This window comes from Thunnus thynnus, chromosome 11, assembly GCF_963924715.1.
Source record: "Thunnus thynnus chromosome 11, fThuThy2.1, whole genome shotgun sequence".
Taxonomy (NCBI): Eukaryota; Metazoa; Chordata; class Actinopteri; order Scombriformes; family Scombridae; genus Thunnus; species Thunnus thynnus.
Window position 1 is genome coordinate 14,813,150 of NC_089527.1, and position 24,638 is coordinate 14,837,787.

Genomic DNA, 24,638 nt, shown 5'->3' on the forward strand with positions numbered 1-24,638 from the left:
CATTGTTAATTTTAAGACGACCAAACTAAAGCTGTGCAAATACCACTAAGCTTGAACTCTGGTGCAGAATGAGAAGATACAGAAACAGAAAAATAAAGATGCTGATGTTGAAGTTAATACCTTCTATAGCCGTACAAACATGAAGGGGGAGACAAACTAAAACTACAAGCTTCCATGTATTAATAGGTGTATTCATGTCAACAAAGCTCTGTTCCTGCTTCACAGCATGACTGCAGATCTCCTGTCAACTGCCTGTATGTATTTGGCAAAAACTCTTCATATAGCAGAGGTAATTTTTGTGACACTTTGACCAGGTTCTGGGGTTAATCGTGAGGTGTGTTTCATGTGGAATCCAGCTTCTTTGTCAAACACCATTGGATCAGATTAAGAACAGTTCTTGCTGATAACAGCAGGCCAGGCAGGAAGCTGAGCAGGACAGCCCACTGAGGTCTCTGATGAGGTTTAAGTTCCCATCCATCAGGAGGGAACTACAAAGGGCACTGCAAATGAGGAGAGGGATTTCCACTAAATTAGCATACACATATGTGCTAACTGTTATTTGTAAGGATGTTTGCTACAAGCTGTTCCGTCTCATGAAGAAGATGGGGTGTTGGACTGATTACAACAGCAAGAAATTGAATTAAACTGACAAGCTTTTGTACTAATTTGGTTTCTTTTTCAAATGCAGCCTTTGAAAATCAGAAAATCCCATGCATTCATAAGAAATGATGTTGTTGGAGCCATTTCACATGAAGGGAGAAAAAGGTAATTGATGCAAGTGTCTCTGCTATTAGATGATGACGAAAATTCAGACAGACACTGTGCAATAATGGTGTAAAGCCTTAGGGACCGTTGTGTTCCTGAATAGCTGTCTGTTAGGCCTCCATTTTGATCAGATACAGAGTGGCATTAGTCTGTTAAAGCTGTTAAACAAGCACAAACACTGATTGTGCTTTGAGTAGTTTGCATTAAAAACATATGTAAATAATTAAGATGCCAACCCAAGTCTCCCTTTAACAAATTGATAACTTTGAAAAATTAAAAAAAAACACTGTTTTCTTTGCCTCTTGTCCCTCCATGTTTCTTATTGTGTTGTTTAAATTGAAGGCCTTTTTTAGCCACATTTTTTGTCTGTCTGATACAACAGATACATTTCTATTTCAAGCATTACAGCTGTTTACATGAGTCATGTAATGGCTGAGGTTACTGAATGAATTTCTGCTTTATGAGCGTACTGTAACCATAACCCAAAGCATTTTTTTTTTTTTTTTTGGTCTTTCTTCTGTAGTCCCCCTGCTGGTCTTATGTGGCATGTCTTCTAATCCTATTATTGTTTCTCTTCAGGGGCACACGGGTCAGCCTCATTGAGCAAGCACACAACATGTTGTGTTCAGACTGAAAATAGCAGTGCGTAATAAAAAAAAAAAACACAAGGGGGCATGTTGCTACAGGTACCAGTGAGAAGACAAAACAGGAAGTTCAATTGAAGTTCAAGACTGATCAGGCATAAAGACTCTGCACAGCAGTTTGAGGCAGGATTATATAAATCTGGATAAATAATCACAACACCAATAAACTTCTCCTATCCGTCCCCATCTCACTGTTCACTAGTTGAACATAATAGAATCACCTGCACAGTATATAATGTATGATATTCTGCCTGGGATTTGTTGCCAGATGATGTTGGGCTGCACTGTTGCAAAAATCAGCATTTATTTTGCTGGAGCCCTGAGACACCAACAGTCCTGACGCACCAATGAAGTAGTCGGATTGAAATGAATGAAATGTGACAAACTGTGGTCCAGTTTCAGTCTGTTTTTTTCTACAGTGCTATTACTAGTCTGGACACGGCACGATGGCTATAGTGCAGCCACCAGGAACAATTACCATAAAAAAAATCTGAGCACATTTCATCATCAATTGCAAGAATAAAACATCAGAGCATCCGCTTTTAATTAGATAAGGACTGTGTTAGTTAGTCTGCAATAAAAAACAAACATATACGTCTGTGTGTACAGTATATGTGTGTTTTGAGGGAGCGTTGAGGACAATCAAGAAGGTCATGGTCACTGGTGTAAATTATTGTACTGTAGTTTGAACCAAGTGTACTTATACTGGTCTTCACAAAAACCTGTCCACTAAACTAGCCACTCAGTACTGTTTGTATTTTGTTTAACATATTTAATATCGTTAGGAACAAATAAAAATGCAAAAATGCATCACACCTGTAAAGAAATCATTGATTTCAGTTTCCTAGACCTTTAAGAGTGACATTTGTTGCTACTTTGAGTTTATGTGTAGCGTGGTTTTAATAAATAAGCTTTGTGATTTCACCTTCATGTTCATTTGCATGTTACTTTGCATATCAGCAAATGCCGTAGCCAGCCAGAGTCTTGTAAGTCGAGATAGAGGGTGAGTCGTTGCAGATGTCAGATGTCCAGAAACACAAACAGCAGGACCAGATGAATTAGTGTGCAGCCTTTTCTGCTCTAACTTCTGATTAGTAAACTGGATGTCTGTGAAGCATTCCTTACTGACAGTCTAAGAGGTAGCTCTTATTTTCATTTGCATAACGATGACAGCCTTGCAGGTGGTTAAGGTCTTTTATTATTCTTGTTCAACTGTTTTGCACATGAAGCTCTAAAAAATGTGATGCTTCAGTCATTCAGTCTTCCTGTATTTTGCAGGAAATAAAATAATTTAAAATCATCCCCGAGCTTGAAAAAATCTAGACTTTTTTTTTTTTTTTGGCCATATTGCCAAGCTGTAAGTGCTTTGTGCAAAAAGCTTTGGCTTTTGTGATGAAGGTGCTGCAGGAGTAAAGGTTCCTGGGCTTGATGCTGAAAGCTACTCAGCCAGTCAATCCATGTGCACTCAGTGCCAAGAATATAACCACAGCTCTTGTTCTATGTCTAGCTCATTCAGGGGCTTTAGACCTGAATTTTGTCTGTTTTGTCATGAACAGAATATCATGGCAAAGCAGATGCCTGGAGAGAGTCCAGTTCAGGTTTGGGGATAGAATCTCTATCAATTGCAGGTCTTCATTGGAGATTGATTAATGTACTTTGGATGAACTGAGGATGAAGATCAGTAAATCCATGTCTGAGGCCTTGATGCTCTGCTGGAACAATTACATTATTTGTGATATGTTACCAACTTCTCATAATGGCTTGTGCACAATTTTGTTTCATATTATGAAAGAGGTGAAAGAGTTCAGCTGTCCTAAGTTGCTATGCATTGCCACTTGAGTGTAACGGCTGCACTAATGAGGGTACTTTATGTTCATTGTGTCCATGGTCACAAGCTTTTAGGAGGGAGATTTCAAGCTTTCAAGATGGTGTTTCTCCACTTGTGAATGTAATGTTCACAAGAGGGTGGGCTGTACCCCAATCAGAATTTTCCAAGACAACCCTGATTTGTCATTTTAGGCTGAATATAATACTTTTTGGTGGTAGACGGGGTAAAATAGATCTATAAATCTTTTTTTGTTGTTTCTGTTGTTTGTATAAATAAACATTATTACTGGTGTTTTTTCCTCAATACGCCTTACCTGTAAGACTCATATTTTTGTCTTTTTGGTCACCGTCTCTGATGTGAAAACAACAGATTTTCACACAGTCAAAAATGTGAAATTATTAAATATCTGTCAAAGTTCAGAAATAAAATCCTAGCACACTTCAGAGTGTCTCCCCTGTGTGGCTCCTGACAGCACTGTGAGTCGATATGTTGATCACACTGGACAGTGATAGAGAAAGTGATGCCAGTGTCTGGTTCAAATGTAGTTGAGCTGACTTTGCCAACGTTCAGCACCGAAGCTGAGAGCGTTGCAGCAGTGTACAGAGATGTGACGCCTTGCTCTGTGTCGTATTATTTCCACCATCCTTTTCTATTTTCATTACAATTAGTTTGTCGTTAGGTACTTTGGAAACAGGGTTTACAAAAGTTCTTAGTCTGACATGCTGTTGTACAGTGTTACACTGTACAATGTCTCAGCTAAAAAAAAAAGTACATTTTTCGATTGTGAAAATGAGATTTGACTTGAGGGCTTCTTGAATGATGACCTTGGTATTAACCCTTTCATGCATAGTGGTCACTACAGTGGACAGCTATTCAAAAGCCGTTTTCTTATATATGCATGGGTTTTAATGGTATAGTCAGCCAACACAGTGGACTCTAGTGTGTCATCCCATACACTGCCATCCATTGGCCAGCCTTTGTAAGTGCAATACAAATTTCTCAAAACCAAGATGGCCTCCTGCTGGCTGGAAATGCTCCTCAGCACAGGAATATCTTGCCAATCCTTCTATAGTAATAGACCCTTGCAGGTAAATAAAATTTTGTAACATCAAGTTACCACCAAAGAGTAATACAATTGTTGAAATTTCCAAGTATTGATTTTATGTTGGGAGAAAATGACAATTAATCATCTGTCCACTAAGTTGGACAAACTCCTTGAAAAATGTGTGTTTAAAAAAAAATGAAGTTCAAATATTTTTTTTCATGCCTAAAGAGGAATTAAAAACACTTAGGAAAAAAATCCTGACTGAGGTTATCATAATTCATGCATGAAAGGGTTAATGCTGCTCCTTCACAATGAGTTTGGCGATCGATTTGTCAGTTTGGATGATTCAAAGCCTGGCAAGGATATGTACGAGCTGTATGAAAACTTCAGGGTAAATTCAGGAGACAGTATGTTAGAGGGACTCCATGTCGTAGCCATCCCTGGAGTTCATGGATCTAACCTTGCCTCTCAGGATTAGGTAATTAGTTGCGGGGCAAAATTATTTCTTGGTTCCTTTGTAAATGGACTGTACTTGTATAGCATCTTTTTAGTCTTCCGACTACTAAAAGTGCTTTTATACTACACTCACATTCATACACTGAATGGGTACAGGGGCTACCATGCAAGGTCCCAACCTGCCCATCAGAAGGAACTAACCATTCACACACTGATGGCACAACCATCAGGAGCAATTCAGTATCTTGCCCAAGGACACTTCAACATGCGGACTGGAGGAGCCGGGAATCAAACCGCCAGTCTTCTGATTAGTGGATGACCCGCTCTACCTCCTGAGCCACAGCAGCCCACAGTTTGCTCACCTTGTTGCTACTGTGATCCAGGGAATGGATATATGGATAAATAACTGACGCCTGACTCTTTATACAGATTCTATAATGAGGAAATAATGATTTGCTGTCCAAAATCATCACAAGAAAGGATTGAGTATGGAAAATGTTTGCTGCTAAGTATGTGGACACTTGATAGTCTATGTAGTTCATTAAACCTATGACTAGTTCAATGCCATCATGACTTGAACTTATTGCCCCTTTGTTTTTTTTCCTGAAATACCCATAGTGGCCCTCAGTGTCTACATGTACCAGTATGTTCAGACTGTGGCCAGTGGACTCAAGCCAATTAGAGTGTGTCTGCTCTTGTGTGTGACTGTGTATCTGATAAATTGAGCTGCATAGCTTTGCTTACCCTTTCATGAGGCTTTCTACAGTGTGTGTGTGTATGTGTGTGTGTGTTGGTGTTTGTGTGTGTGGGGAGGAGACAGCAGCAGGGAAGTGGAGATACAGTACGTCTGAGTCTTTGTGGCTGCTGTCGAATGAACACTGCACGGGGCATTAACACGCACCAACCGAGCACACGCTCACACACACACACACACACACACATAAGCTCTCTCTTTGTCGCTGTCACTTTGTTTTTCCTCTGTGTACTCTGCGATTCCCAGCTTGGTGATAGCAGAGGGCTTCCTTTAGATCCACAATTGATTGGAAACCACTACCAGTCATACTCTCCCACCTCAGCCGCTTTTTACTACTTTCTCACCTCTACCTCTACACCATCCTTTCCATCTGTCCTTAAGATATACTGTTGCTGTGTGCATGTGTGCGTGTCTGTGTGTGTGTGTGTGCCTGTGTGTGTGTGTGTGTGTTAACTGAGGTGCCACCTGCCACTGCACTCCTAAAATATTGGCAGCCAAATCTAATCTCACCCTCTCTCTCTCTCTCTCTCTCTCCCTCTCTCTCTTTCTCCCTCTCACTACTGTTCTTCCCCCTTATCCTCTCTCACTCTTTCAGGTCTCGGATGTTATCCTTTCTTCTGAGCCACAGACAGCATCCAAGTTAGCCAGGTGAGTCTCGGTCTTTTTCTCTCTCTTCGTTTTGTCATCCCACCCTCTCTCTTTCTCCTTCTTTGCCTCTCTCTCCTCACTGCATGCCTTTGGGTGCTGCTGCAAAGATGCTGCGTCATTGTGCCGGTTTCATATTGAATTGTAATTTAACTGTAGGACTAGTAGCAGGCTGAAAAAATATATGCAGTACTCTTTTGTCGCACTTGTTTCTCACTCTATCTCCATGTGCGTAACTGAATTTATTTATGTATTTTTGTATGATTTCAGCATTCATCCAAGCATATAGAGCAACGTGCATATGTATCTTAAATTGGTTTAGTCGTTTTTGTCGAGTGTACATGTGTAAAAAATAGCAGGCTATGTGTGTATCTGTGTGTGTGTGTGTATGTTTGTGTGTGTATGTGTGTGTGTGTGTGTGTGTGTGTGTGTGTGTGTGTGTGTGTGTGTGTAGACATGTCTAGACACTCCCAGACAGTCATTCTGTTGGGCAGTTTCACTTTGATATGGTTCAGGTGCAGAGTGGAAAGGTATATTATCCCCACTAATTGAGACAATGTAGATTTACTCTGTTTGTCTAAATTATTTTCTGGTGTCAAGTCTGGTCTCTTCTTTGTCAATTGGAAGTGACAAATCAAAAAGTGTGAAATACAAATTGTGTAGCATCTCATCCAGAGAGAGATGCACTCACCGACCTCAAATCTTTTGATCCCTCTAAGGCGGCACAATCTGGCTTGGTTGGTGAATAATGACTATGCTGTTGGAGGAGGCTATTGGCATTACCTTAGCTATTTTCCACCATCATCTTTAGGTCAGTGATGCAGCTTTAAGACTATCAACCTGATAGATGTAATTTGCACTCAAAATTGCACTCCTTTGTTGTTGATACCGAACACATCAACATCAAACATAAAACGTGTGAATCAGTCGAACTGACCTCTGCATGGATACGGGTTGTTTTTATGTCACAGTGTCAACAGGTAAACTTTTCTGGACAAAAATGTAAACAAGTAATTTTCATTTTAATTTTAACATTGAATCAAATGACTTCCTGTAATGTCAATGGACTGCTGGTAGCACCAATCCCATGGAGAGTCAACTCTGCAGCTTTTAGCATTTTATAGTAGTGAGCACTACGCTGACTTCTGGAAGAATCTACTTTATTTTACCAATGCGTTGCAGCACTGAGCCTTAGTCAGAGTGATTTACAGAATGTGTAAAAAAAACACAGCTTATATACGGTATACTCTACAAGAAGGCTGAATCCTCATCAGTTATCCAAAGAGAGCTTGACACATAGATGGCCAGCCTCCAGAGGATGATGCACTTCGTTTAACCATAGTTTTGGTGGTCCATATGGATGAGTGGCTACGGCTGTCATCAACTGCCCTGTATAAAACCGTGTGCAGCTGCTTCTAGGTCACAAGCTCACACAAGCTAATTGCATTCTCAGCCCAGAACAAAATGGTAGGGAGCCAAATACATATGCCTGATGAAGCTAGCAAGCTGAGTGTGTAAGTTAAGTTATGCAAGTGTTTGCTGATGCATTCGCACTTGATTTAATCTGAACTTAATATAGTACACTGTATGATGATGACATTGATACTGACATTGGCCTTATAATGTATGTATAATAATATACATTATGAGGCCTCATTGACATTACGTTGTTTAGTTTGTTAGTTTGCTTTAGATTTCTAATAAGCAAGATTTTTGATATTGAGATAGTATCACATTACTTTTAAGTGAGCCTATTTGAAAGGTGATAAATAAAGCGAATTACATAGTAATTCACTGGAAAGATGTATTTAATATTATCTATAATTCACCCTCAGATGTCTCCATGCATATAATATAAATAGAGATTATATGTAAGTTTTTACACTCAAAAAAGGTCTTACATATTGGGGCCATCAACAAATCACAATACATCTTGCATCTGCTGTGGTATTGTCCTGTTGTAGCTTTATTTTGGGATTCAGAAGAGGATATTAATTAATTATTTAAATACTATACATATATGTATATATACACACACACACACACACACACACACACACACATATATATATATATATATATATATATATGTATTAAGTAATAACAAATCAGATGTCAGTAATATTGTAATCCATCCTGTTTGGCAAAGCAGATTTCAAAATCTGACAAAAATTAAAACTTGAAAAGTTTGAAATAGAAACAACTGAGCCTTGGGGAAGGATGGGAATAAAAAGAGAATATATTATCAGCTAATTAAAATGTGCCCAGGTATACAAAGTTAAGTTCTTTGTGAGTCCCTGGGGCCAGGCAGTGTGTAGCAACATTTCCTTCTGCATGGATCATTTGGAGGGATGGTTTATCAGGTTTATCAGGGGAATTTGGGGACTGTGTTTGCTGCTGACTGATGGATCATGGAGGGTTATAGGGTTGTTGGTGCGTGCATGTGCACAGATATAAGGTATTACACGATAGCTAAAATGATATGCTATGTAATGTTGTGGATGGTTGTGGCGTGTACGGGTCATGGATTGGCCTGTGTGGTGCCTGTCTACCTTCCCTGCCCCCTGGTGCTGGTTCTGTGCCCAGTGGTCCTGTCTTTACCTGGCCAACACCTTAAAAGGGACATAACATGCTTTTTGTGAGTTTCTGTCATTTATATAGTATAATAAAGTCAGATGTCAATGTTAAACATATAGTCAAAGTTGCAAAATCTGAGGTGAACGTATGTAAAAATGCCACCTTCAAGTCAAAAGCCAGGGTTTCAGGCTGGCCACTCTGTTTGCAAAGTGACCTCTATATCTCCATCGAACTAACATCAGATTGTTAGTGCATGCCCATAAACGGCAGTCCGTTCCTCGGCCTTTGTTCATGATGTTGTTCCATGTGTTGTTCGCGTTGTCCACTTGCAAATTTCGGACCGGAGATCACCAATCAGAACAGAGTGGGCTCTTCGGGAGGGGGGACAGAGACAGGAGCTAAAAGAGCCTGTTTCAGACAGAGGTTGAACATGGCAGCTGCATAAAGGGCCGGTTTAAGATAAATAAGGAGTTTTTTTTTAGTTGTAAATCATGCAAAGATATTCCAGTAGAGCCCCAGAATAAAAACATAGAACCAGAAATGTGCATAATATGTCCTCTTTAATACATTGATACATGATGTCTTCTTTATTCTCTGGTCTTGTTCAACCACCTCTCTACATACTCTGATTTAGCTCAGTCACATTTATGTATTGTGATAAAAGGCCTAATGTATTTTTTATAATTTACAAACTGCAGTTATTTCAGTTGTGAACCCCTCATGAATCCCCACCCATCTGCGTTGCCTGTTCCAACACAAAATTGTCAATAAAAAAACTGTCTGTGGTGCAAAAAAAAGTTGGGAACCCCTGCTCTAACAGAATAAAACCAGTTCCTCATCCCTGACAGCACGTCACTGAGACTCTCCTCATATTTATTATTCTTTTTAGATAGTCTTGACTGACTGACAGGTGACCGTGTTTACTGGCGGCTTTTCATACTGCTGTCTCTCAAATACTCATAAATCTGCAATCAATATTGATCATTCAGCTCCTTTGTTAACTTTAGTGCCCCTCACTCCCAACCACTCTTTTGCTCTCGTTGTCTACATTTCAAGCACACACACACACACACACACACACACACACAACCTGACATTCAGTATTGCTTAGCAAAGCGGTGTTTGTGAAAGTGTACATTCAAACACAATGAAAATATTTGATGTGATGTGAAAACATGTAAGCCTTCCCTCCGTTTCTCTCTCCCCTGCTGTCTTCATGAGGGAAAACGTTAGTGGCATTTCCCAACAGGTCTGTTTGACCTTCTCCTGTTTGTTTAGCCTCTCTTTTCTCCTTTGCTCCTCACCCCTCCATCACACATGCTGGTGGCTGAACAACAAAGACGGGCGATCTTGGGTATCTTTAACTTTGTTTACATCTCAGCCATTTAGCAGGCTGTGGCTCAGCAGTTTGATCCCCAGCTCCTCCTGTCCTCCTCCTGTCCTTGGGAAAGACACTGAACCCCAATTTGCTTCTGATGGTCAGGTGAGCACCTTGCATTGTAGCTCACTGGTATGTGAGTGTGGTTAAAAGTGTTATATTTACCATTTATCCTATTCCTATATCAACTATTACACCCCTACAAATTACAAGCCATTGCAAATAGAGAGGCTAGATATCATATGTACATTTCATTTCATTAATTAACTAGTGGCTTTTTGAACCAAATCTTAGTTCATTGTACACACAAAATAACAGCCTAAATGTGAAATTAGTTAGATTAATCTATTTCCATGTCATGAAAGTATCAGGGGATGCGTTATATTATTCATCAGGACTGCATTGAAAATGTAAGCAGTATGAAAGTGTGAGATGCTATCAACAATTACTGAATTATTAAAAAATGAACTAAAATACAGAGCAGTATTTCACTCTCTGTCTTCGTTCTGATTTCTATCTCAGTTCATACCATTTAGCAAAAATATGTTCTGTTGTATTTAACAGTAAGTTAATGGTATTTTCCTTAGTGGTATCAGCATAATATTGAAGGCACACTAAGGGAACTAATTTCACAAACGTAGATCAATTAGCTGGTCATGGGTAGTACTACTCAGCCTGTGAAAACAGCTGATTGTGTGTCTTCTGTGGCTCTGGAGAAGCTTTGCCAAGTCTCACAAAATGACTCACTTTAGTCATGTCAGCTTGAGCTTGACCAATCAGGAAATGTCTTGAACCATACTAAGGGTTAAAAGTCAGCATATCTCATCCTTTGCTGCATCAAATTTGACAAATTTGACTTTTTTCTTTTTTGATTTGTCTCTTGCAAGTCCCCCAACTTTATGGAAGTGCAAAACTAAATTGTTAGAATAAACCTTTAAAGGAATTGTCAGTCTTAACGTTGATGCTCTCCAGATAACAGGGAACAGATTTGTATGCCAGTTGTCTTTCACAGGTGCAGAAAGCTGAACCGTGTTGGTGGAATATTCATAACACACCCACATCAGGATCGCCACATCCAGCACAGCGGTGTGGACCAGTGCAAACAGGAGATTATCTTGACAGCAGAGTTAACAGTCACCCTGGTGTTATCAACAACTTCTGGCAGATTACTGCTTTGAAACTAGAGGTCTGTGTGTTGCCTTGAGGGCTGTAGTTTGCAGTACTTCGGTTTTAACTCTAAGCAAAGTGGTTTTAACCAAGAAAATACCTATGCTTTATGTAAACATACATTTTTTGAACAATAATAAGGACATTTTGTGGTATGTTTTTTTATATTTCCCCTATGTGGTTTGAATGTTTAATTTTGAATATTGCTTGTAATAGTATTTCAGATAAACAGCCACAATAATAAAGAAATAGAGAGTGAGCTGGTCATAACATTATATAGGATTGCAATGATTGTAGACAGAGAAAGAGACATGGTGGGAGAGAGAGTGCGTGTTAGTAATGTTCATATTGTCAGCCACTGCAGCAGTGATGTAATGGCCCAGACTCCCCCCACTCCTCAGGCTAGACTCTTTCATTTTCTTTCTTTCCTTCTCCTCCCGTCTCTCTTGTTGACCACCTCTCCTCTGCATCTCTTTTCATCTCTTTGTCAGTAGTTTTCATTTTCGTCTCACTCAGTTACCCAACTGCCATCAGTGTCCTTTCCTCTCTTTGTCTTTCTCTTTCTTTTGTTGTCAGGGCACTCATACATATTAACAAGAATTGTTAGGAAATATACACACATAAAAGTATGTTTATACTGCGTACAGTTTTTGCAGATATATACCTTTGTCTCAACCAATAGCTTTATACTGCAAGTTTGACTGTATTGGGAACAATACTCCCAAAAGTGCAACATGTTTTTCATTTTCAAAAGCCAGAAAGCAACATATTATACGTGAAAGCCACAGAGAACTTGTTTTCTATGTTTGGTTTTATGCTGACAGACTGAGCACAAAAGAGCTCAGCTTCTTGTAGACTGAGGCTGCATTTAGTGAGCTAAAAGCATCCTGTCTATACATTTCTGGTCAGATTCAGGTAGGAACTAAGTACATACAATTCTTATATACAGGGGTTAAATTGGGATTTGTTATGTGGGGGGGCTCTGTTTTTATTTTGAATACAAAATCTAAGGTCTGGTTTTGTTCTCGCTTCATAGCTACCTTGACGCTAACATGAAGCTGTTAGCTAGCTTAACTGAAAACAGACAGTAATCTTACCTGGCAGCGTATATGTATGTGTGTTTTAGTCATTGTTTGAATTATGAAGACCGAGAAAAGTGTAAAAATACATATGTTGTTGAAGATGTGCAAAGTTAAACGTCCCCTGATGATATAGAGGAGCGCAGGCCCTTTGTCCTGGGGCAACTACCATTGGTAGTATTAAATATGACACTGTGGTTGAACGCTGCAATGCATGCATGAGGTCATTATGAGTCCAAAATTTTTGACCCAATCTGAAACTGATCTTTGTCAAACTGCCCTGACATGCATACAAAGAAAAAAAAAATTCAATAAATGCAAGGAGAACTTCACAATTCATACTCCCACATTTAAAAACACATTTTCTCCAGTGGTAACCGACATTAACCATACTGTAGCAACTATATGAGGCCATAATATGTAAACCTGTGTGTGATATTCAACTCATACACTCATATACATCATTATCATTCTTATTATCCCTGATTTCATTTGAGATTAAGTCATTTGTGTCAGTGCAGTTTCATAGGCTTTTCCAAGAGTAAAAATCTAGATTCTGAATACTTTTGAAGACTGATGTAAAAGATGTAAATTTAGAGGTAAAATATCAGCCATAATGCCTTCCTTTGCTTTAATCAGGATACAGTACAATTAAAGTCTCTCAACATGATATGTCTTTCCATGCATGTGTCATGGACACTAGGGACTAGAACCTGAGGAGAGGGAATCACTTTTTCAGCTCAACTTCCTTTTTTACACTGGGAAAAAATGTGTCAGACAGTTAACAATGGTGGACGGAAATGTTCTAATGTCCTGTTGTTGGACTGCATTGTCCAAGTTTTATGGACTAAATTAATTGAACTTAAGTTGTACGTACTTAACTAAGCCAGGGTGGAGTTTGCCTTACCATAAGGACACACAGCTGGGTCTCACCTTCATCCCAATGATCTCATGAAACAGTGTTTGCTCTGGGGCGTTTCCTCTGTCGTGTCTTGTTGTGATGATGCATAGTTAAAACCAATGGCACTGTTAGGACAATTTGGGTGTCAACTTTCTTGTTTGATCGCAGCTGGAAGCTCCATATGTGCACGTACGCACATTCATACATTTACGGTAGATCACAGCTTCCAGTAAGTCTGAGGGAGAGCAGGTTAATGAGGAGAGGGATGATAAATGAGAGGCTAATGGAGAAGAATCATCACGTTGCCCAGCATTAGCTCTGGGTAGATTCTATTGGATAGCACAGATTCATTCATTTTAGGTATCCATTACATTTAAGCATTGCTTGGAATTACATTTAAGGAGTAGCTTGGAAAAAATGGATAAATTACTAATCTTTTGAGCTAGAACATCCATGCATGGAGCAATTGTTTGTGAGAAAATCTCATCTCATTTAGGTGACTGAGGATTTTTTTTTTTGTTTCCCTTCCTGTCATCAATTTTTTCTTTCTTAATCTTTAATCTTCAAGAGCACCAACAGTAAGGTTTGTGTATCTCATTGCATTAGAATCTGAAAAATGTGGGTTATTGTCATCTGTCTTATAAACAATGCACAATGGTTTAAATCTCAATCCATATACTGTACACGTTTTACTCAAAGGTGGAGAAAGTGCATCCTGTGAGAGTTATATTGCAGCATCACAGAGGAAGAGGTAAAGGCTTTAGCTTACAGAGCACACACTCATTAAAAATTAAAGCTTTACATAACCAAATGATTCAGAATCAAACCTTCTAGGAACCCGTTTTACAGTATTACTGAATAAGCCAAAGCTTCACACTTCTTTTTTTCTTGAAATGCCTTGAAGAATCAGCACATACTGTATATTTTAACTCCTCACGCAGGTCCAGTCACATTGCAAATGCATGAGCTCCTTGGATTTTCAAAAGCAGGAAAAAGCTTGGTCACTTGTAACACACAAACATGCGCACACACTACCCCCTGCAGACTGCATTAGATATGGGCTGACAGGTGGCTGCTGGATGTGCAGTCCCGCGAGACAGAACAAAGCACTTTCATCGTGTGTGTATATATGCTTAATCAGTATGTGTGTGTGTGTGTGTGTGTGTGTGTGTGTGTGTGTGTGTGTTTGAGCTACAAGGTTGCATGGCAGATGAGCAGAAAAGACCTTCACACTGAAAAAGGAGGAGAGGATAGCTTGGAGTGATGTGTCCAAATTTCCCTCTCCTTCTCTCTAGGGTGTGTGTGTGTTTTGTGTGGGTGTATGTGGTCTTATAGAAACATTATAATTGTGCATTAGATGTCAAATACATCACCCCTGCAGATGGTACAGAAGAGTAATTGAAGGTTAGACTTATATTTACCTCAAAGTTTTTCCTAATAAGTTTGAGTTGAGCACAGGTTATCAAAGTTTCTGTGTCTGCTGGATAGGCTAACGCATTGGCAATAACAACTTCATAATATGTCAATGTTGAGTTTCCGTTCAGTACAAAACATGAAGCTAATATAAAGCTTCATATTAGTAGATATCTTTCAACGTTACAGTTTGTTTAGTGCCAAAGTCTCTCTTTTTATTACTATACTTCCACTGCAGTTTAACTGGGAAACACTGTCCAAGGAAAGACAAAGAAGAAATTTGATGCTAAAAAAGACTGTAAATGTGGCAGATATCCACTTGATATGACTAAATCAGACTGCTGGCTGTAACATCAGCATGCAGCATTGCCATTTTGAGAATGTTAGCATCCTGATATTAGCACTCTAGGTCTTGTTATTGACTGTCAGAACTCCTGGCCTGCTGTATATCTTTGTAATAATAAAAAAAAAACAACAGTGAAGTTGATCTATTTTCTTGATGGCTTAACAACATGGAAACTCTTCATAAGCTCTTGGCAGCTACATATTTACTGCAAATGAAGGAGTAACAGTGAAAGGGACAACCCTGGTGGTCTAAACACATGGCATTATTTAAAGGAATGATGCTTTGCAAAGACTGCATTGACATTGTGGACAAACTGGTGAGTGTGGCTTCCAGAGACTGGCCATGGCTCCAGAGCTTCACCAGACCTGCCTCTGGTGTCTGTTTGCAAACCACTGCTGTCACAAGTTCAGTTTTTCTTACACATTTTTTTCTTTCTGTTAATTATGACTAATTTTGCTTCAAGCCATTTCATTTGCATTTTACCACCAAGTGCCATACAGTATCTTAACAAGGTGTTAAAATATGTACCTTCAGCCCGAGGTGTGTTGTCTCCTGGTGTAACGCGCTGTGTGGGAACAAACCTGCATATTTACACAGTTAACATACAGCTCTGTCCAATGTATTTGTGTGATGAATGACTCACTTGTGACCCTCAGATGTTTGTTGAGCTGAGGCAAAGAATAAAAATGTGTCTTCTGCTTTTCTAAACATTGTCGGTTTCTAAGCTCTGAGGCTTTGGCTCTTTTCGCCACAGGCTGGCATTGATTTCCAGTCAATGGCTCATCTTTTCCTATTATGTATGAAGTACAACACCAAAATGAACTGGGTTAAGATGGTTCTTGATACCAAAGAAAACTTGAATAACGTTCTCATACTATCACATCTGTTTCACTGAAAAGTCAAGCTGTTGACTGTGGATTGAGAATTGGTGAGTATTGTAAGAGTAAAACTAGAAACCATGTCAAACATGCATTTAAAAGAGAAAAAGAGTCATCATGATTAGTGGCCCTCTTCATCTTCAAAGAAATGTTTTGCTACATCTTTGAGCCTCAGCAACTGTGTCAGACATGTATCTGTCAAAGTACTTTCACTTTAAACATCCAGTTAAATCTCAGTATATCTGTTTTTTCGTAACTTGCGATGAACTTGATCATGCTTACAGGGAGAAGGGTGATGTGCTTGTATCACTCAAGTATTATTGTTATATTGCTGTCAGTGATATCAGAACTGGTACTTAAGTCATGTTGTGTGCCTTTTCTACTAGTGTACTGAAATAATTTTATCCCATACTAGTATGTAGAAAATTGCATGTGATGCAAAAAAGACAAATCATGTATTAAGGACAGAACACAGGAAGGTTTATACTGGAATATGTTATTTGGTAATTTATGTACACACACATTGCTGCAGTAGCCTGGTTGCATACCTAAACTGCTGCCCACATTTCAGATTTATTCAGGAATTCAAAGAGATTTTGAAATTGAACGAATGAAGCGAAACGAAAAGGCAATTCAGTCTGATTATCAGGCTATTGCTGCACTTTTTAATCAAGCATATTAGCAACCCAGGTGTGCAAGCATCTTTTTTCTTGCCTCTCTCCTCCAGAACTCCCACTTCTTCCTTCATTCAGTGGGATATAAGAACATAAGCCACTTTTTGTCATATGGTTAAGAAAAAGCTTGTGGTGCTGCTGACTCAACTCGCTTTGATCTTTTGGAAAAGCAAAGCAGCGGCTCTCATCACCACTTGCATAAAGATGTATTATATATTATTAAATATGTTATTATTATAGAGGTACTGACCACACTTACTTTGCAGGACCTGACAGAGGCGGAGGCACACTGGTTTTGCTTGCTTGTGGCTGTGAGTCACCTTCAGCGTGTAAAGTACAAATTAGAGTTATTACAGACTTTTATCCTTTAGAAATGGATAGCGGCAAATACAATGATAAAACCACAAGAGTGGAGGCAGGATAGAGTTGCAGTAAGTGATGATACAGTTTGGGAGTGGGGCATTATATCAGAGAGCTACAGCAGTAGTCATGGAAAGAAGTCTGTTGAAATAAAGCATGTCTTTATAGGCACTATTTCTCTTAGTTTTAATTGTAGATTTAAAGTTAAGGCCAATCCATCAGGAGGCCAATTTATAGCTGCAAACATATCCACATTCAAAAATGAATTATTCTAAAACTTTCAGTTCACCTGACCACCATGTTTCTTGATTGGGGTGAAACTCTGAGGAAGAGAATTCTAACTTCGAGGAGCTGTTCAAAATGATTCACTTTCTTCCTGAGAGTGAGACGAGAAGATTGATTAAACACTCGTATTTGTCCATTAAGTGTGGAGCTAGAGCCAGCAGGTGGTTAGCTTAGCATAAAGACTGGAAGGAGCTAGAACTATTTCTTCGGGCACAGTGACTTCCTGGAGTCTCCGCTGGTTGCCTGGCAAACTCATTGTGATGACAAGACTCCAGGAAATTACTGCTGCCAGTGCAGAAATAGAGTTGCAAAGTGGGAGGTTTGGGCACCTCTGGTTCTGGAAATAAAAGTTATGTCATGATGTTACTTACACGTTATTTGAGCACTTTTGAGACTTGGATTGATTGAAACACTTCTGGTAGAATTATCAGTGCAAAAGATGAACAACTGCAATAGAAAATACTGGGTTCTTTGATAAAAAGTCAAATGCACAAGCCTGTGTACATGAATACCTAAGATGACAAGTAAACTATGATTCCTAAGGTGCATTTTAGCAAGAAACATCTAATCAATCAGCCTAAATATTCTGTTACACGCACTGCTAAAAGTGGTCAGACTGTAAAGATTATGATGTCGAGAAAACTGAAAACAATGCAGCTTAAATCAATTTACTTTTTAATCCTGAGTCAATTTTGAATGAATTCAGTAACTATTCAATTTTTTTCACAACTGCAACAAAGAAGCTTTTTGAATTTGTTACTGCTCTCATTGACGCCTTTGACTAGCTTCTGAGTATTTCAGTATTTAGAGCCTGGTTACCATAATATAAACCTATAGGATCGTTACATTCCTGTGTTCCTGTGTTACATTAAGTAACATTGAGGACATTGTAAATTTGAAATGGGAATACAGAATGGGGGAAACAAAACCCATAAACAGCGTTCCCTCCTTCATTTCACCTCTATAGTGAGCTGCTGAGGTGCTGTCAGTTGGATTTTGTTACCTTCTGAGAGTGCCTGGCTAGCTGTTCCCCCCTGTTTTCAGTCCTAATGCTAAACTAAGCTAATCATGCCCAGCTCTAGCGTCATTTAGTTTAGTGAACAGACATGAGAGTGGTTTCAATCTTCTCATCTATCTAAGCAGGAAAGAAAAAAAAAAATCAGAAAATGTTGAATAATTTCTTTAAGTTATTACTGCATGATGTATTATTTTTGGCAATTCAAAACAAATCCAAAAAACACATTTTTGAATTTGGACCTTAGATGTATGCTTTTACGTGGACAATTTGTCACAGTTGAATTAATGAAACATTGATTATTGTCATGTTTTTTTTACCATTACCATTCAAGCTCCACACTCACTGTCTGTACCATGTGCCCATGCATTAGCTGATTGCTTTGGACAAGATACAGCTGTAATAACAAGAGGAGTTTCAGTATGCATATTCAGGCTAAAGACAATTATTCAAATCAAATATCTTGGCCTCAAATTGCAGAAGGAAAATTAGATTATATAAGAGAGAAAGACAGATTTTTTGGACACTACTCAGGAAAACCTGTAAACAATAGACACGTGTCTGAGTGTTTCTATAACAATCTATACACTAATTGAAACTGAAACTAATTTGCTTAAAAGCAGTAGCTTGAGATTTGTTGTGTTTACATATTGGAGAACAGCGACACATTCATTTCTTATGCAATCTAATTATTTTAAGGGAAAATAATGTTCTGATCTACTTGAAGCCACCAGTGTTATTTAAGGAATATTATACTTATGAATGTTCACTGGAGTTATGCTACTCTGGCCTCTCAGCAAATTTTAACATTAATAGTGAAACATAACTGTTCTTAGCCTGCAGGTTTTTGCTCAGTTTGTGCCTGCAGGTGCCCCTAATGATAACCCTTATCTGAGTTCAGTAATAGATACTTAGTGTCAAGCATTCAAATGCCTTTTTGTTGGAAATGAGAAAATATGGACCCTGTAACCAAAAATAGATTATCAGTGGCTGTGATCAGAAATCCAACAGCGGACAGCTATGATTAATCTCATATTTATCAAAATATGAGATTAATCCAGCACTGTCTTTGTGAAGTTTACAGGATTGATAAGTGAGGTTTCAACTCTATGGTAATTTTTGAGGCTGTAGTTTGTATAGAACTTGTTGTAATAAAGATACATTTTGGTTGTGTTTTTCCATGACATTTGGTCAATTGTGTGGGCCCATCTTTTTGAGTCATTATTAAATGTTCAACCACAACAACATGCATCCATCTGGGTTCAGTACACAACAAATGTTTGTACCTTGTAGCTTGTGGTGCTGCTAAATAGTCTTTTGTTATACAGAGAGATGTTTCTAATGTTTAGCTTCCCTTGCTGATACGGGTATGGTTACACTGTATTAGTTTTAATAAGATGTACCTATTAAGCTAGCAACTCAATCTATAAAATCATACTCATATTTTTGCATATATTTTAATTGCTACAACTTGAGCAGAGATCAATCATCATCTGCATATATTTCTCTCCCTTTCCTGTGTTTATCCTCCTCTCATCTTTCCTGAGTTTGCCTAACTATCACAAACATTTTTTAATGTTTATTATATTTGATGTGCTGCTGCTTTGTTGACCAGCTGTCTCATGGCGAATGAAATAATTGATGATCTCCAGGCTTATGCGGACAAATACAGGTTAAGTAAAAAATCCTAAAAATATTGATCACTTTTTATCATTTTCATGATTTCAAGGTGTGACTAGGAGGCCTCATCCCTCTTGGCTTTCACTACTTCCCTGACAATCTTCAACCCCCGTGAGATAAGGAGAGAGGACGGATTTTTTTGCATCCAGCTTGGCTCACCATCCGAAGTCCCTACTCACCTACCAAGGTAAAGATACCTACTAATTAAATTTTGCTGCCCAAGTGATCCAAAGCAAAGTAACAACACAAGCTGTGGCTACTTTCCAAAAGATCTCACTTCTTTGCCTTTGGTGATAGAGGAATTGCATCTCCTGGAGACACTTTTGACATACTTGTATGTGGGTGTTATCTCTCTGTAAAACTAAAATGTGTTTTTCACATACAGCAACATGCTTCAGGTCATCTGTCAGCCAATGTGGAGATGAACCTTCAGCTTATACACCGACATATTTTCACAGTTTTAGAATTTTATCCCTATGATGCATGTACCTAAAACATAGTTATGCTACGCTACTGCAACTGTACAACCTACATGTCCTTGATTATGAAGTGCGCCTCCAGGCTCAAAAACTACATGGAAAGGAGGGACATGAGTGAAGTTCTGGCCAGGTTCCTGGTTTCACCACAGAAGAGTTAAAATCATTGTTGGCAATATGATCATGAGAAATAATTGTGCACCAGGATTGCAGTGGCGGCTCGCCATGCCTGAATGAATGAAACAAGAAACAGCCAAAACCTCAAATGGTATTGGTGTCAGCCTGTTCAGAACCACATTCATTTACCATAAACATTTGAGACAGGCTGAATGCCTGTCAGAGAGAGAAAAAGAAACATTTACAACAAGAGACAGAGAGAGACAAAAAGAATGCCTGTTACCTCCACACATGAAATGGCTATGTGGGTGGATGTACATGTGAGTGCAGGCTGCCTAGGAGCTGTGAGTGGGAAGTGGGTACTGAGTGGGAAGAGAAGAGCTGCTTTAGTGAGACGATCAGCACCAAGGCTCACTGAAAGGCAGTCACGCTTTCATGGGTTCTCTTTGTTTTCTGCACTTGTACAAAGACAGAGTTCCAGGTAGTGAGGTTGATGATAGATGGTGGATAAGAGTGCTTTTATGCATGCTTGCTATAGCCTGTTTATGTGTGTATGTGTGAAGGTCAGTAACAGGTTTTTCTTCCCATTATTTTCATGCAAATCATTATCCATCTAGTTACAAGATTGGATAGAAACAAAATAGAATAGTCTGGATAAAAACCCAATGTTTTTCAACCAACATTTTTCTTCATTGGAAAAACATTTTTCTTCATTAGAAAAATGTCTAAAAAGTTTTGGCAAGACTTCCAAATGAAACAGTTGATACAGGTGGTCCTGAAGAAGTAATGTGGTTGTACGGTTTGTGCAACAGTACGATTTACATACATTTTCCCTGCAATTTTTTGCAATTTGAGAACAAATGAGATGCAAACAAGACTTAAGACTAGGGTGACCATATTTTCAAAGCCCCAAAGCGGGACCCTTAAGTGTACCATACATTCATGCACGTGCACATGTATGTGCTTATGCAAGCACCATAGGCGTTTTCATCAGGATGGTGGACAGTTATTTCAGCATTTAGCACACCTACCGAGTGCGCCTGTCAACACCATGTCAACACCATCAGCAAACAAAAAATTATGTTTTGTCTTCCAAAAAGAAAGATATTTGTCAGTGTGCACAAGCACAGGCTGTCGGCTAAATGGCCAACTGTGACACATTCTCTGCCAGTTTAAGGTAAAAATCTCTTTGTGGCCATAAATGACTTTATAGGCTGTAACTTAAAAATAACTAACTTTTTGTAACTGTAACTTATGTCTTCACAATGCTGTGCTACAAGCTGGTTGCAGGTTTAAAAAGATTAAAACGTCAAAACATTAAATCACAATAGCAACTCGTTAATAACAAAAAATGAGAAAAAGCCTTTAAAGAAAGTTACCTTTAAGAAGATTGCTGGGTACTTTACACTTTACAGTCTTTCTTCTTAGTTAGAGTTTCTTTTTTGGACCTCAGCTCTCAGGGAAACATCTGCTTATGTTTGGCCGGCTTAATATGATCTTTTATATCGGCATTTCCAACCAAAAACGTACTCCTGCAGTGTGTGCAGAACACAGCTTAAAGGGAGTGTTGCTAATGAAGGTGATTTCTGCTCATCCAAAGAATAATTCAAGGTCCACCAAAAGTAACTGTCTTCAAATATTTATTATATCAGGCCTGGTTCAATCATTGTCACAGCATACAGAATATGGTAAGCAATGACAGACAGTGAAAAACAGTGCAATGCCTTATATATAGTCCACCCCCAACATCTGGAACAGCACTCAAATTTCTTGCCATACATTAATTTGGCATAGTGTCAAAGGCACATATGTTTTCTACGAGGTCCTTCACACAATTCCAGACATTATTGCTTCAAGTCAACAGAAACTGACATTCCTGAGAAGTGTTGTTTTCGCTTCTAAAAAACTCAGAAATCATGTGACCCTAGGCCTCTTTCTCAACCTTCAACATATATGGTAAAGATAGATGATAGTTAAAAGTACACTGAATAAAAAATGACAATGCGTAATCATAAAACACATTATATGAGCAGCATTTTCATTGCTGGAGACTAAGGAAGGAGTAAGCCTCCTGGAAAAGACCGACTCTCTCTTCGGCATGATAGCTAACCATTAGCATGCTGATAGATTCTATCAGAAAGAGCCACAAGATGAGACATTGATTGATTCACAAATCAGTGTTGAATTTAGACATGTGGTGCATTATTTATGTTTTTATATTGGGTTAGGTAATAATGAGTGGGACAGAACATGATAAATGTCTATGTAAGCGCTAAAAACAAATATAATATAATAATTATTATTTTAATTGTGGTCAAATCTGGGACAATTTGGTAGGGAATGTTGAAAACCGGGACATTTTAGTGTTTTACATATATTTGTCAGGACACGGGAAACCCAGCTTGAAACCGGGACAGTCCTGGACAAACTGGGACGTCTGGTCACTGTACTACTGTGTCTGAAATAACTCCCTTGTTCAGTCATTCACTACTCTCTATCTCAATAGTTAACCTTACAGTGAGTAGTGAGTCAAGATTTCAAACACTTACAAATTATCATCACTGACAGATGTACAGTTGCAAATGGTAATTTTTGCATTTATTAAATGAGGTGCATTGTATTGTGTGGGAGTGTTAGCAGAAAGTAGTGTACATCCCAGGGACACTACTACATTGAACATTTTTTGAGGGCCCTATATAGTGGATAAATTTATGCACTCAGAATTCAGACACACAAATAAAATGGCAGAATGTAAATGTAGTGTACTATATAATAAATAGGGAGTCATCTTGCAGACAGCATAAGTGTCTACAGCTATTCTAGTGAGTATGTGATGCTGTAAACAGCTTTGAGCTAAATGCTAATGTTGGCATGCTAACATGCTTACAATGACAATGCTAACATACTAATGTTAAGCAGGTATAATGTTTACCATGTTCACCATTTTCAAATTTTGTCATGATGAGGAAAAGTTAAGGGATCATCAAAGTCAAAATTTCGTGACAATACATCCAATAGTTGTTGAGATATTTCAGTTTGGACCAGAGTGGTGGACCGACCGACCAACTGACAAACTGATAGACATAGAATGAGCATGGGTGAGAACCACAGGAAGAATGGGGAAAATAAAACATTGTTTAAAAGATTAGATCAGTGTTGTTGGAGGGGGATGCTCCAATCCGCATTGGCTGATATTTAATAAAAATGGTTGATTTATGATCTATTGTTATAATTTGTAGTCACTCTTCTATTGAGAAATGTTGATTCGTGTTTTGCTTCATTGCTTCAGTAAATAATATGCATTGTTCTATAACATTTCACTTCATACCAACAACTACTGCAGGTGAAACAACTTTACAGTCACAACATGTTATCCTTGCTGCAGTTTGAATGTTCAAAACATTACAAATACAAACTCTGCTACACTATCGTTTATGGCAGTTTCTGTTCATGTGTAGCTGGTGGGGCTGGAGATGCAATCAGGCATGCAGTGTCATAAAATGAGATTGATTGGTTGTGACAACGACAACTGGAATGACCTCTTCTGGTTCCCTCTTTGAACATTACTTTTGAAGTGAGTAATTAGCACTATAGAGGAATGTATAATTTTTTGGCTGCAACTAGAACTACTTCAGCAAAGTTACAGAAAGGTTGTGGTCATGGTTAAAAGACAAAAACATTGACTGTAGGTATGAGACAGGATATGAACCACATGTCAATGTCAGTCACTTTTTTTTATGCACGACCATCCACCTTTTGCAACGCTATAGCAATATTAAGCTACTGCCACCTTTGCTTCTAAAGGAGAATATAACTGTCTTATTAAACAGGAAGCAACTGGTGTCTTTCTGTGTTCTCCTTTTTATCTGTACTTGGTCATAGGTTTTTAAAGGCCCATACTGCACTAATCACATAATTCCTGGATTGAAGCTGCTAAACAGCATATGCTGTTTATGCTGTGATCTTTTTCCTTTCATGCCAAAAAATCCTAAGTTTTCATATGTCTCAGATGAAAAGCCTTTGAAGCCACATTTACACGTTCACTACAACTCACACTGAAAGCTGCTCTAATAGTGAATTCTTTTAACAGCACCTTAAAGCAGGAATGAGGTGGGTTTTATTTCAGGTTTTATAATGGATGGAGGTGTTTAGTAG

The 24,638-nt window shown here is 38.6% G+C and overlaps 1 protein-coding gene across 1 annotated transcript in view; it reads left to right on the plus strand.

Moving 5' to 3' along the window:
• LOC137192534 (microtubule-associated protein 2-like) overlaps nucleotides 1-24,638 on the plus strand; it is an 85,881-nt gene that overhangs the window by 34,792 nt on the left and 26,451 nt on the right. The window contains exons 3-4 of the mRNA XM_067603308.1: nucleotides 6,088-6,140; nucleotides 19,940-20,077. The gene's annotated coding sequence lies outside the window, so the exon portion shown is untranslated. The remainder of the gene's footprint in view (nucleotides 1-6,087; nucleotides 6,141-19,939; nucleotides 20,078-24,638) is intronic.